This window comes from Cornus florida, unplaced genomic scaffold, assembly GCF_030987335.1.
Source record: "Cornus florida cultivar Cherokee Brave unplaced genomic scaffold, ASM3098733v1 CherokeeBrave_3.0.0_Hap2_Chr05, whole genome shotgun sequence".
Lineage (NCBI taxonomy): Eukaryota > Viridiplantae > Streptophyta > Magnoliopsida > Cornales > Cornaceae > Cornus > Cornus florida.
Genome location: NW_026775575.1, coordinates 53,758,264 through 53,771,510, shown reverse-complemented (window position 1 = coordinate 53,771,510; position 13,247 = coordinate 53,758,264). Strand labels below are relative to the sequence as shown.

Below are 13,247 nucleotides of genomic sequence, written 5' to 3'. Positions count from 1 at the left end.
TGCAACGAGTATAAAGACGAGTCAATTTCTGAGGTTCGCCAGGATGCTAAATTGGAAGAAGGCAAGGTCGAAGACGATTGTTAGTGATCCCAACCACGTATCCTTGAGAGTTATTGTCGACGCCTTTGTGGGTTCAGATTCGTCTCTTTCCCCACAATAGACCAACTTCTCAATCTCTCTCTAAAGATCTGTTTGCCTTTTGGGTAGTTTGAGGGGTTTTGATTTGGTGGGTTTATTTGAGACTCTACAGATGCAGATTGAAAATAACCCAGCAAAGATATGACTCCGGCAACAATCAATGGTCACAAATGATGTGGAGGATTATAAAGAGATTGGATTTGCAGTGTTTTGGGACGACAGTGGCGGCACTGGAGAAGTGGGAGGTGGTGGGTGGAGAAGGTCCAGTTGGAGGCGGCCAGTTTTGGTGGATCAGTGGTTGTGGTTGGTGGTGGGTCGTCGGACCAAAGCCTAAAAATGTGCTAAGAATGTGAATGTGCAATGTAGCCAAGTTTTAAATTTATAAATGCCACTACTACCTCTAACTAAAAATATAGCTATGGTGAGTAGGGATCGTCCCAAGGGATTATGGGCGTGTTTGTAATGGAAACAATATATAGGGTTAGTAGGTCAAGTGATCAAAAAATGGTTTGTTTGGTTGATTAAACTACACTGCAATTGAAATTAAAGCAAGTAAAATGTAACAATTTAGAAAGTAGAGAAAAAAATATTGAGGAGAAGACTTGGGGTACTAGAGCTCATCACTAAGTTTGACTTCACTAAATAATAACAATTGTATATAAATGGGGAATTGAATTGTAACTTGTGTGTGTGTGTGTGTGTGTGTATGTGTGTGATATTAATTGAAACTAGGCATGGATGGCAAATAAGTATAGATTGTCTAGCCAATTCAAATGGAAATCATAACCTATCAAATGAGATCAAAATCTATTCACTGAAATCACAATTTATGCACACACAACTATCTAGAAACATACACCATTTGCATTCATAAGTATAGAACACCAATGAACAAGAATAGATTGTCCACCTATCTATGAATCCAAAGCAATTACATTACATTTACACTAAAGACATGGAAATTAAACTAAGCAAGCTAAAGGTGTTGCACAATCCATCAAAAAACAAGTGTGAACCATCAAATAAATTACAACAGTATTCAATTAAGCACTATGTTTTGATCATCGCTAGATTAACTTCATCCATACACATAGACATGCATAAATTCCATTAAATCTAGATAAAAGCACATGAAACATCCATTCTAGCATACATAGACATATGATTAGAAATAGATAATCAATTGAAAGCATTAATCCATACACATCAAGTAGAAACCACAAGATATATATATATATATATATAAATTCAAGATCAAAACATTTGTTACAAGTAAATCCCCAAAAATATACAAAGCACTAGGTCTAGGAAGCAAACTTAGGGGCTACTCTAGCCCCAAGTAGATGTCTAGCCACTCATTGAAGTAGTCATCCAACCCTCAAGGGCTATCTCCGTGATAGGAATGACCTCCTTCTTGATGGAAACCCTAGAAGAATGGAAGAACTCCCAAAATGTGTAAAGCTCTCTCTAGTCTCTAGGTGGGGTGGTAGGTAAGGATAAGATCAAACAATTTCGATCGATCTAAGAAAAGTTGGATCGATCGAAGATGGTAAAATCTTTTGAATAAGGACAAAGGCTTGAATCCATCTTGAAATGGCTAGATCGATCAATGTGAGATCGATCGAAAATATTCCTGATCGATCAAAGTTTGCAGATTTCCACCACTTTGCTTCTACTTTGCTCCATTCTTCAATTTAGCTTGAGATTGCTTCTTTTATGCTTTAATTTGGCTGAATTAGCTTATTTTGGGGATAAGTGCCTGAAAAGGGTAATACCATAAAATTAGTCTAAAATGGGAAAGTAAGATAAATAAAGGTCCTAAAACACTCGAGCTTTAGGGGTATAAATGCGCACTTTCAAGCGCTCATCAGTGGGTTGGATCAGTGAGTCAAAGATGGCGACGCCGGTGCTCATGGATTCGAGCTCGTCATTGGTGGTGTGTGGGTATGATCGTGGTTGTGGTGGTGGGGTGTGTGGGTGTAACCGATTGTTTTCTTTGACCTGGAGGCGATGTGTTTGATGTGGCAGGGTTGTGTGGGTGCGGCGGTGTGTGTGTGGTGTATGGCGTATTTGATGTGGCGGCGTGTGTGGTGGTTGCGGTGTGTGGTGTGTGGTTGTGGTGGTGTCTTCTTTGACCCAGAGGCGGCGTGTTTGATGTGGCGGTGGGTGCTACGTTGTGTGGGTGGTGTATGGCGTGTTTGATGTGGTGGCGGTGGGTGGTGGTTGCATTGTGTGGGTGTTGCTGTGGTTGTGGTGGTGGTGGTGGTGGTGTGTGGCTATGGCAGTGTATGGGTGTGGCGGTGGTGGGTGTGGGGATTACAGAATAAAATGTATAGGGTTATTTTTGTCAATTAACATGTTTAGGGGTAAATATGACTCTTGAAACCTCATGAGTGTCAATGTAAACTAGTGTGTTGACCTAAACCTCAGGAGGCGTGAGTGCAATTTACCCTTAAATTTTTTAGGCTAATGAATTAGTTTTTATACAATCCAATTTCTCATTTTTCATTTTTTATTTTTGAATTAAAGTTAACTTTAATAGTTTAAGCTTTTATTTATGTTTTTTTAGGCTAATGAATATTAGTTTTTATTCAATCCAATTTTTCATATCTTTTTTTGAATTAAAGTTAACTCTATCTATGCTCAATAGTGCATTTTTTATTCTAAAATCAACTAGTATCATGATAGTATGCTAACAAAACTTTTCTGTATAACTTTAATTTGGGTTGCAATGGAATAACAAGATCATATACAAACTTTTATTTATTTATGTATAACTTTAATTTGGGTTGCAATAACAATATCATGTACAAACACACACTTACGATGTGTGTGTGTGAGAACACACACGTATGCATGTATATGTTGCCTTTCTTCAAGCATTGATAATGCATGCGAAGCTCTATATTGTTGTCGTTTAATCACATTTTACATGACATGATATATATTATTCCCCTTACTTTTTTTAATAATATTCTTCAAAACAATAATGTATATATAATCATGAATATCTATTCTAAAAATCATACACCAAGATAAAGAAAACTGAGCATATCATTCAAAATTTTCTTTTATCATTTTATTTAGTTATTTATTATTATTAGTTTTTGGCCCTCTCAAGAAAATTTAGCCTAACCAAGTAATAGCATGCACATCAATTTTACCTTATTATGTTCTTTTATTTATATATTTATATCTCCAAAGATGGATGATATATAAATTTACAACACTATATCCATAATTTCATTAAAAATTACCACAAATGACTTGATTCATCTTGTCTATTACTATCATTTAATGATTGACACTTTATATCTATATATATATACTCTTTTTTATTTTTTTTTATTTTTAATTAATAGGAATAGATAGATATAAAATTTAAATTCTATTGCCTATTACTTATTTTTAATTTTATAAACTTATTATTATTTCTAATTAACGAGAGATTGCCTATATTACTAACCTTCCAAATTCTTTGGCGACCAATATCACAGCATGTGTGTTTATCACTATATTTAACTTCCGTTCTAGTAGGTGACTTGCGTCTACACTCGTAACATAATTTCTCATTTTATACATTATCCAAGGTGTGATCACAATCTCTCTATACATAATCAACTCTTAAAGATTCAATATGTTATTCATGTGCATTAGTATGAGTACATTATTTACCATTGCTTCTTATGCTGAATTTATATATATATATATATATATATATATATTTTATTTCTCTTTATTATTATTATTTTTTACATGAAATAACAGGATAAAAAATCACCACATAATTCCTAAAATTCACATTCTAATTTTTAATTTATTGATTTTGCCTTCTATTTTCATATAGTTTTTTGAAAAAAAACTGAAGAACATCTAAATTTGATAAAATGAGATACTATATTGAGTAAATAATTTTATATTGGAATTTTATATATATTTTTTTTATTTTTTTTTAATGGATATAAGGTGTGTATGCCTACTATAATGGGTGAGAGTTTGTCCATTTATCCAAAAGCTTAAACTGTTGGGTACTACTGCAGACCCACCTATTTATAGCCCCTTCACTTTATGTGGAACACATACCCTTTATACCATTTTTACTTTTCATCCAGATCCGATGTGGGATAATTATCTCCTATAACATTCTCTCTCACTCAAACTCAGAACGCTCTCGTTGCGGTTGGACCACCCTGCTTACTTGAGTGGCTCAACTGGACGTCTTCCGAACCGGACATTTGGCGTAACACCGGATTAAGAACTGGATCTGACTTTGATATCGACTGTAACGGATGAACGCTTACCCATTTATTTAAAAACTTAAATTGTTTTGTAGTAATACATACTTCTCCCTTTATACCCCATTCAATCTCCATCTAGATTGGATGTGGGACAAATACCCCTTGTAACACCTACTACCTTGACCTATTTCAAATTCTTGTCTTGATCATGAAACATCTAGAGAAGTTATAACGGAACTTTCTCTGTTGAAACCCAAATCACCATCAGTTACAATAATTTCACGAGTCCAAAGCATTGGTACATTAAAATCAAGAGAAATGTTAATAACAAAACATTGTAAATCCCACAATCGGTCTGCTACGCAGCCACAGCTGGTTAGGCATGGTCTTCCCATCACCAGGTAAAAAACTCAAACTCTTATTCACTAGTTGATGCAGAGACTCATCAACAAAGTAGTCCCACCTTCTGAATAGATCTCTGGTCAGTATACAACAGCTCTAGTTTTCAAAAAACACAACAATATCAGAAGAGTTGCACAACTTCGTTTGTGTTCTTGTGTGTTATCTCAACTGACAACACAAAACGAGCTACTATTTCATAATAAGAATTTGTTCTAATATCTCCGTTTTTTGGAACACTTGTAGGAAGTTCGAGACCAACACATTTTCTTGAAGGTGCAGATGATGAGAAACTCCAGATAAAGAGTCTGTTTCCACGGATAATCCAAGCATGAGAGGCTCCTTTGTTGATTCCACCTGAGAGACAGATTGCCCCTATTAAATGAAGAAGATATGTTAACTCTGGAATACTGGCCTTCAAAGAAATTGAGAATGAATCAGTATAAAGCAGAGCCTATTACCCAGGAACACGTTTTTTTCACGAGAAGGACTTGCTCATTGCGTACCACTTGGGGAAACTATCAAATGGATATGGGCCGAGTTAGACCTACATTATCTAGATTCTCAATTCTCATGACTAGGGGAATTCCGGCAAGAATAAGAATAGATGATAGAAAAAATCAGTCAACACAAATATAATACAAATGAAACTTGAAATTATCCATGAAATTCTTCCATTTGGCAAGTAAAAGCCGAGTTAGTTTTTTGTTTTATTCTCTCTGACATGGGGATGACTCTTCTTTTCTACCTGATGCAAACAGCTAAGGAATTATCATTGTTATAAAATAAAGTCTCTCATTGAACGACCTTTGAGTTAATTGTGTAGTTTGATTACAAGAGATTCTATTTTAGACTTTTTAGATGACATGAATGATGGGGTAGGCTTTTAGTTTCTTTCCTGAAGGCATCGTTCTTGTGTGCTTTTAACGTAATTGGAGTTTGCCCCACTTTGATGCTTTTTGGTGAGTTTTACTTAACAAAACGGTAATATTACCTGACATTAAAGGGGCGGAAAGAATCACTAGGTTGGTCATGACTTTTCACGATTTGTGCCCTTGTAGACACAACTATTATGGATATTATCGGATTCAATTATCCACTGTACCTATCAGAAATAGGATTGACTACGAATTCGAGCCGTAAAACAAGGTTTCATAAAACAGCATGATTTTTCAAATCTAATTCAAGCAGGTTTTACATGGAGAATATTTGGCTCGTCATGTACTATTCAATGCGATAAGAGGAGAACTCGAATCGGAATTCTTAGAGTATGAGGAGAACTCGAATTGGAATTCTTAGAAAAATAGAGGAAGCAAAACCAAGTCAAGATGATACAGATCGACCCCTTGTTCTTGTGCCAAAGATCGTGCCATTTCCAAATGAACTGTAGTCACATTGCTTTTCATTCTCTTACAAAATTCAGTTCTAATATTCAATATGAATGTTAGTACCTGGATTTTGAGAGAAATTGATGAGAGAACAGAGGAAAAAATAGAGGTTGAGCTCTTGAGTTTATAGGGAAGTCAATTTAACCCGTCCCCCCTGGGCCCTACCTGGTCGCCCCTATTGGGGTGGGTTTGGGATCATCTTAATAGGGTTACGATAGAGTTTGAAAAGAGGGTTTAAAACCCACAAAGACCCGAACCTGCCCTAATTAAATATATAAAGAAAAACTCTAAACTTCTCGACACGTGACAACCGGCTAAGAGACGTGAGTGTGGGCTGCTATGGTGAAGTCCACACCCATGTCTCATGGTCGGTTGTCGCGTGTCGGTAAGTATAACAAAATTTATATATAAATAAACATCCTTTTATTAGTTATAGTTTTTCATTTTAATGAAGTTCAACTTTTTTGTTACTATGCCTGTTAAGAATTTATTTATACTTAATTTATTTTTTAAAAAATTATCATAAATTTTTTTATGTTTGAATCATTTTTCTTAAAAAATATGTATACGTAAGCCCCCGAACCCACCCCACTCCAATATGGCGCAGAGCGGGTTTAAGTACTTTTTATTTGTATAACCCGTTTGGGGATAGGGTTTTCCTATCCCGAACCCACCCAAGTTTATCACTAAAAAACAAAAGCTAGAATTGTAAATTTATAAGCATAATTATAGTACCTTGAAGTTGCTTATATTTTCGGTTGTCATGGCAAGCTACAACAAGAGCCGAGAAAGGGGGATGCTTCATCCATTAGTGCCTTCAAGTTAATTATAATTATGCTTATAAATTGATTATTCTAACTCTTGTTCTTGAGTGATAAACTTGTAGAGATGTCAACAGGATGAGTCTCGTCACCTTCCCATACTGTGAACAAAGACCTCTATTTCAAGACCTCTATTTCTTCTCCGTTCTCTCTTCATTGCCTCCTTCAATCTCTCTTAAACTTCAAGTACTGACATTTATATTCCGGATTCAGGCACTAACATTCATATTTTGAACAGAGGAGGAAACAGAGATCGAGCTCTAGAGTTTATAGGGATGTCAATTTAACCCGTGCTGTTGGGGTCTTTCCCGTCCTGCCCCTATTGGGGCGGGTTTGGGATCATCCTAACAAGGCTAGGGATGTGTTTGGAAAGAAAGTTTAAAATCCGCATAGCCCCGAACTCGCCCTAATTAATAATAAATATATAAATAAACATCGTTTTATTAGTTATAGTTTTTCTTTTTCCTTCATTTTAATGATAGTTTTGAAGTTTAACTTTTTTTTTTCTTTTTTTGTTATTATGATTTTTAAGTACTTGTATATACTTAATTTATTCTTAAAGAATTTATCTTAGATTTGCTTTGAATTGTTTTTCTTAAAAAATATGTATACCGGTATCCCCGAGACCCTCCTCGACTTCAATGTGGGGGTGGGATGAGTTTGGGAAAAACTTTTTATTCCCGAGACACCCCTATCCCAAACCCACCCCATCGACATCCCTACAAGTTTTCGACTCAAAAACAAGAGTTAAAATAGTCAATTTATAAGTAATGGGCATGCCAAAAGCAATAACTGGTCACACCGCCTTGGGCTACTCTTTTCATCGCATGCTGTGTGGCTTCTTCACCCTTTGGTACTGGAAAGTATGGCTGCACCCAATATAATTAATTTTGGTTTTCAATTCAATAATACATAGGTGTATACATGTAATTATTATATATAAATACTTAATTAGTACTGATCCTACATATTGTACTTACATGAGTGGGGGAAAAAAAAACTTAAATGAGAAATCAACAAGTTAATTAATTACATATATATATAGAGAGAGAGAGCTTACTGGTGCCAGCAGACTTAGTGACTTCCAGAGGTTGACAGCTACTGCGAGAGCCAAAATGCACCCCAAGGGTTATGCCATTGCAACGCACACCACAAGATTTTCAATTTATTAAAGACTAGTTTACTCTTTCTTTTCCTCTTCTTCATCACCATCTTCTTCTCCGTCCACCACAACCCAAAGTTGCGATGTCCATCTCAACGGTGAGAAATGGGAATCGTTCCATGAAAAGAAAGTTGTATTGCGTGTAGGATATGTGGGTACCGATTATAGAGGATTGTGTATCAACATCATATACCAATATTGGTTGCATATGTGTGAATTAGCATATTCAAATAGTGTGTTTTTACCTTCAGTTGTCTACAAGCTTCCAAACCAACCCTGAGAACCCAAAGCTCCCAGGGCTCTGCAACATCTCTAACGTGAAGGGTGCTTGGCTTTCAAAAGTTGGCAGCCTAAAAGTGTGAATTGGGTCGATCACCGACTCATCAGAGCGATCATGCGTCATGCCAGAAGGCCTTATCTTCATGCCTGCATTATTGTTGTTGGAAAAAGGCCTATTGATGGAATGGCTGCCACTACCACATGGTGTAGGGCCATCATGGTTGTGCTTCCCCTCATAGGTTGTTATCACTGACCTTAGATCATGCAATGCTCTATCTACGATCTACGTGCTTCCTGACCGGACATCCAGGATTCGTGCACTTGTAGTAACTACTGTGAGTAATAAACAAATCATAAGATTAAACAGTGAAAACATCATATTGAGAATTTAAAATTAAATTACAAAACACCACCAAAATATGGATTGAATAGAGAAATATAGAACTAAACAAGTTTAGTGTTTGCCTACACCACCATATGACTCAACTGGTCACAAGCCAACCCAAACTCAGCCAACTAGAGTCCTAAAGCTCAATGCATATCTTTCAGACAACACAATCCTAAGTTGGGTTAACTAATAGCTCTATTTCTTGTCAACTAAGCTCTATTTCTGCAATTCACATAAAACATAGCAGATTGAGAGCCAAGTGAAAGGTTTGATGCCTATACATCATAAAACGAGTTACTATTTTCATAATAAGAATTTATTTTACAATCTCCATTTTTCTGGAACACTTGTAAGAAGTTCAAGAACAACACATTTTCTTGAAGTTGCAGATGATGAGCAACTCCAGATAATCCGTGCAAAAGAGGTTCCTTTGTTGATTCCACCCGAGACGCATAGATTGCCTGGCAAATGAAATACATATGTTAACTCCTGTAATGGAATACTGGCCTTTAAACAAATTGAGAATGGTTCAGTCAATAGCAGGCCTACCAAGTACTAACCAGAAACACGTTTTTTCAAGAGAAGGGTGGGTTGCTCATCACGTACCTCTTGGGAAACTATCAAACGGATATAGGCTGAGTTTGATCTACATTATCCGGCCGGATTCTCAATTCTCGTCTGGTGGAATTCTAGGTAGCATAAGAACAGATGATAGAAAAAATCAGTCACCACAAATATAATACAAATGAAGCTTGATAATGACTAATGGAGTAGGCTTTGAGTTTCTTTCCTCCAGGCATCATTCTTGTGTGCTTTTAACGTAATAGGGTTTTGCCACATTTTGATGCTTTTTAGTGAGTTTCACTTACCAAATCAAAATATTAGCTATTATTAAAGGGACTGAAAGAGCCATTAGGTTGGTCATGATGGAGAGAGAGAAGGGGGAAGGAAGGAGAATGCGACTTACAAGAGCATTTATCATGGAGAAATAAGCTATAAGCACAAGTGAGGTGGAAGATTATTATGTGATATGTGTTCTGAAAACTTATATTTACTTATTATAGCTATCCTCTTTTCATGATTTGTGTTCTTGGCACACCACTATTACAGATAAAAATTATGGGAAAAATCGGATTCAATTGTCAACAGCACCTATCAGAAATAGGATTGACTATGAATACGAGTCATAGCATATGGTTTCATAAAACTGCACGATTTTCCAGATCTAAATCAGGCAGGTTTTACATGCAGAACATTTGGCTCATCATGTTCTATTCGATACAAGTAAGAAAATAACTCGAATCGGTATTCTTAAAAAAATAGAAGAAGCAAAACCAAGCCAAGATGATATAGATCAACCACTTGTTCTTGCGCCAAAGATCGTGCCATTTCCGAATCAACTGAAGTCACATTGCTTTTCAAACTCTCAAAAAATTTAATTACTAACATTCATCTTTAACTAACATTCATATTTGAAATATGAATGTTAGTACCTAAATTTTGAGAGAGATCAATGACAACAAAGGAGAAAATAAAGGTTGAGCTCTCAAGTTTATAGGGATGTCAAATTAACCCATCCCACCGGGGCCCTACCCTGTTGCCCCTATTGGGGTGGGTTTGGGATCATCCTAATAGGATTAGGGATGGGGTTTGGAAAGAGGGTTTAAAACCCCTAAAGTCCAAACCTGCCCTAATTAATAATGAGTATATAAAGGAAAACTCTAAACTTGTCGACACGCGACAACCGACTAAGAGACGTGAGTGTGGGTTGCTGTGATGGTGCCCACACACGTCTCATGGTTGATTGTCACGTGTCAACAAGTATAGCAGATTTATATTATAAATATTCTTTTATTAGTTATAGTTTTTCTTTTTCCTTCATTTTAATATAGTTTTAAAGTTCAACAACTTTTTTTTTTTTATTATGTTTGTTAAGAAAAATTTATACGTAGGCCCCCAAACCCACACCGACTCTGATATGGGGCGGGGCGGGGTGGGTTTGGAAAGAACTTTTTATTTGCGGAACTGATTTGGGGATAGGGATGCCCTATCCCAAACCCACCCTTTTGAGATCCCTATAAGTTTGTCACTAAAAAACAAGAGTTAGAATAGTACATTTATAAGCTCCACCCACGTGCTTCCTCACCGGACATCCAGGATTTGCGCACTTACAGTAACTCCTTTGAGTAATAAACAAAGCATAAGATTAGACAGTGAGTTGAGAATTTAAAATTAAATTACAAAACAACACCAAAATATGGTTTGAAGAGAGAAATAGAGAACTACACAAGTTTAGTGTTTGCCCACACCACTATATGACTCAACCAGTCACAAGCCAACCCAAACTCAGCCCTTCTCTAACTAGAGTCTTATATCTCAACACATATCTTTCAGACAATTCACAAAGTAAGTTTAGGATATGCAATGGATAGAATCAACTTCAGAAAGTGTTGAAAAGGATAAAACATAAGTGAAGAGAAAAATGAAAATAGGAGAACACAAAGTTATTACGTGGTTCAGCCACTAGATGACTAGAGCCTACATCCACAGCACAAAGAGCCCAAAGGGCTATACACTTTTATAATATTATTCCTTAATCTTTGTTTACAATGACACCCTCTATTTATATGTGAAAGAATACAAACATGTGATAAATATGATATAGGAAAGATTCCTAAAATCACTCTCATGATTCACTCAAATCAATATTCCGTTAAGGAACGATTTAAGGGCATAAATCACTCATATAATGATATTCTACAAACATAACATCTTCCAACACAAAGTTATTAACACTAGATTATGGTGTGTTTCCCATGAAGGAGGGTCAATATACTACAATAGATATAATAAAGGAAGCTTGTTTGGAAGTGGAGAAACTGAACCCTATTTAAATATGTTTTTGGAAAATATTAGAAATTTGAAACTATATGACTTTTCCAAATTAGAAAATAAAGTTGAATCAAAGCAAGCTTTTTACCTAGGATTTGGATTTCCCTTAAACACCTTCTGCCCATACTTTCTCCATCTAAAACCATCATCAAATATAGCTCTACACTTGGCAGATTGAGAGCCAAGTGAAAGGTTTGATGCCCATATTTATAAAATCATTCCACTGTTTTATGCCCATATTTATAAAATCATTCCACTGTTTTATGCATGGAATTGGAAATAAAATTGATTAGCAATTTATAGGTTTTTAATGTGTAGCAACATTCTAATATGTCAAAAAATGAAATTCTCAACATCTTTTACCTTCAAAGAAAAAGAAAAATCTTTCATTATGGTTTCTTTTATTTTCTATCATCCCAATTTTGTTTAAGAAATGGTGCTTTAAATGCTAGATAAAACAAAATGAGACTTTTTTGACCCTATAACACGGTCTAACAAATTAGAAGAGAGGAAAGGTACATGAAAGGCAGTTGAATAGATGATGATTAGGGCTTTAAAATAGTTAACAAAAAACTTGCCTCCTCATCAGGCTGAGAATTTTATTGGATACTGGTCACCCTTTTTCCAGATCTGAATAAATCCTAAGACCTAAATTATATCAAGCACTAATTTAAAAGCCAATTTCACTAACTTGAATAAATTCGAGACATAATTTTATAAAATTTGTAGATTACACACAACAAATTTGAATAATCACCCCTTTTGTATATAGAAATGAGTACAAAACCCAAATGGCATAATATGAACACTTACAACTCTCAAGCACGGTGTTGATTTTTCATTTCAAATCAAGTTCTTCTTCGAAGTTCGAACATGAATGAATACTAAACCCAAATGGCATTGATATGAGCTCTTTAAGATTCTGAACTCAGAACCAATACCCTATACTTAAAACCTACATTAATGCATGATTTAAGGAATTTTTAAATATAGATACGGCAGTGAGAACATGGAGAGAGATCACAGAAGATGGCTTTTCCAAATGAAAATATGATATGAAGGAACTAAAATTGAAATGAATTTTCACTACCAACATCAACAAATCTAGTAAATATTTATCAAACACTATTAGAAAATGTAATTGAATTCCTATTTGCAGGCGGGGAAATCGAAAAGTTTGAGTAAGAGAACAAAAATAAAAAATTCTTACAAGCATTCAAGGTTGCTTTTTTTTCCTTGCCATGGCCAACAATTTCATTTTCCATCTTCAAGAACTGAACAAATCAAGCAATGAATTGAGACTGTACAGGCATTTTGGACAATGTGTGGACGAAGAATCCATACTTGGGAAGCTAACTCAGCTGGAAAACTCGAAATTGAAGGTGTTGTCGTGGAACGGTCGGCGACCGGATCGGCCCGAGACAACCAACGGCGGGGAAGATGTCTTGGAAATCCCTCCGATGGACTCAACCACGTCTTGGCCGGTTAGGGTTTCGATGCAGACATATTGTATTTTACTCGTATCCCACGTCGGATATCTAA

General features: G+C 35.7%; 2 long non-coding RNA genes across 10 annotated transcripts in view; one reads left to right on the top strand and one right to left on the bottom strand.

Annotated features, from left to right (window-relative positions):
• Positions 1–5,585, top strand: part of LOC132306482 (uncharacterized) — a 24,923-nt gene extending 19,338 nt beyond the window's left edge. For both annotated transcript variants that reach the window (XR_009482022.1, XR_009482021.1), the window contains exon 3: positions 5,022–5,585. This is a non-coding gene — a long non-coding RNA (uncharacterized LOC132306482). The remainder of the gene's footprint in view (positions 1–5,021) is intronic.
• On the bottom strand, positions 4,623–13,247 carry LOC132306481 (uncharacterized). Of its 8 annotated transcripts, none has more exons than XR_009482017.1 (6): positions 12,916–13,247; positions 10,929–10,993; positions 9,420–9,502; positions 8,045–9,274; positions 6,899–7,853; positions 4,623–5,150 (listed from the first exon to the last, which is right to left on the bottom strand). It is a non-coding gene; the product is annotated as an uncharacterized LOC132306481 (long non-coding RNA). The 8 variants fall into 8 exon arrangements; XR_009482014.1 differs by lacking the exon at positions 6,899–7,853 and adding an exon at positions 5,237–5,293; XR_009482015.1 differs by lacking the exon at positions 6,899–7,853 and having other exon boundaries at positions 4,623–5,293; positions 8,045–8,758; positions 9,185–9,274.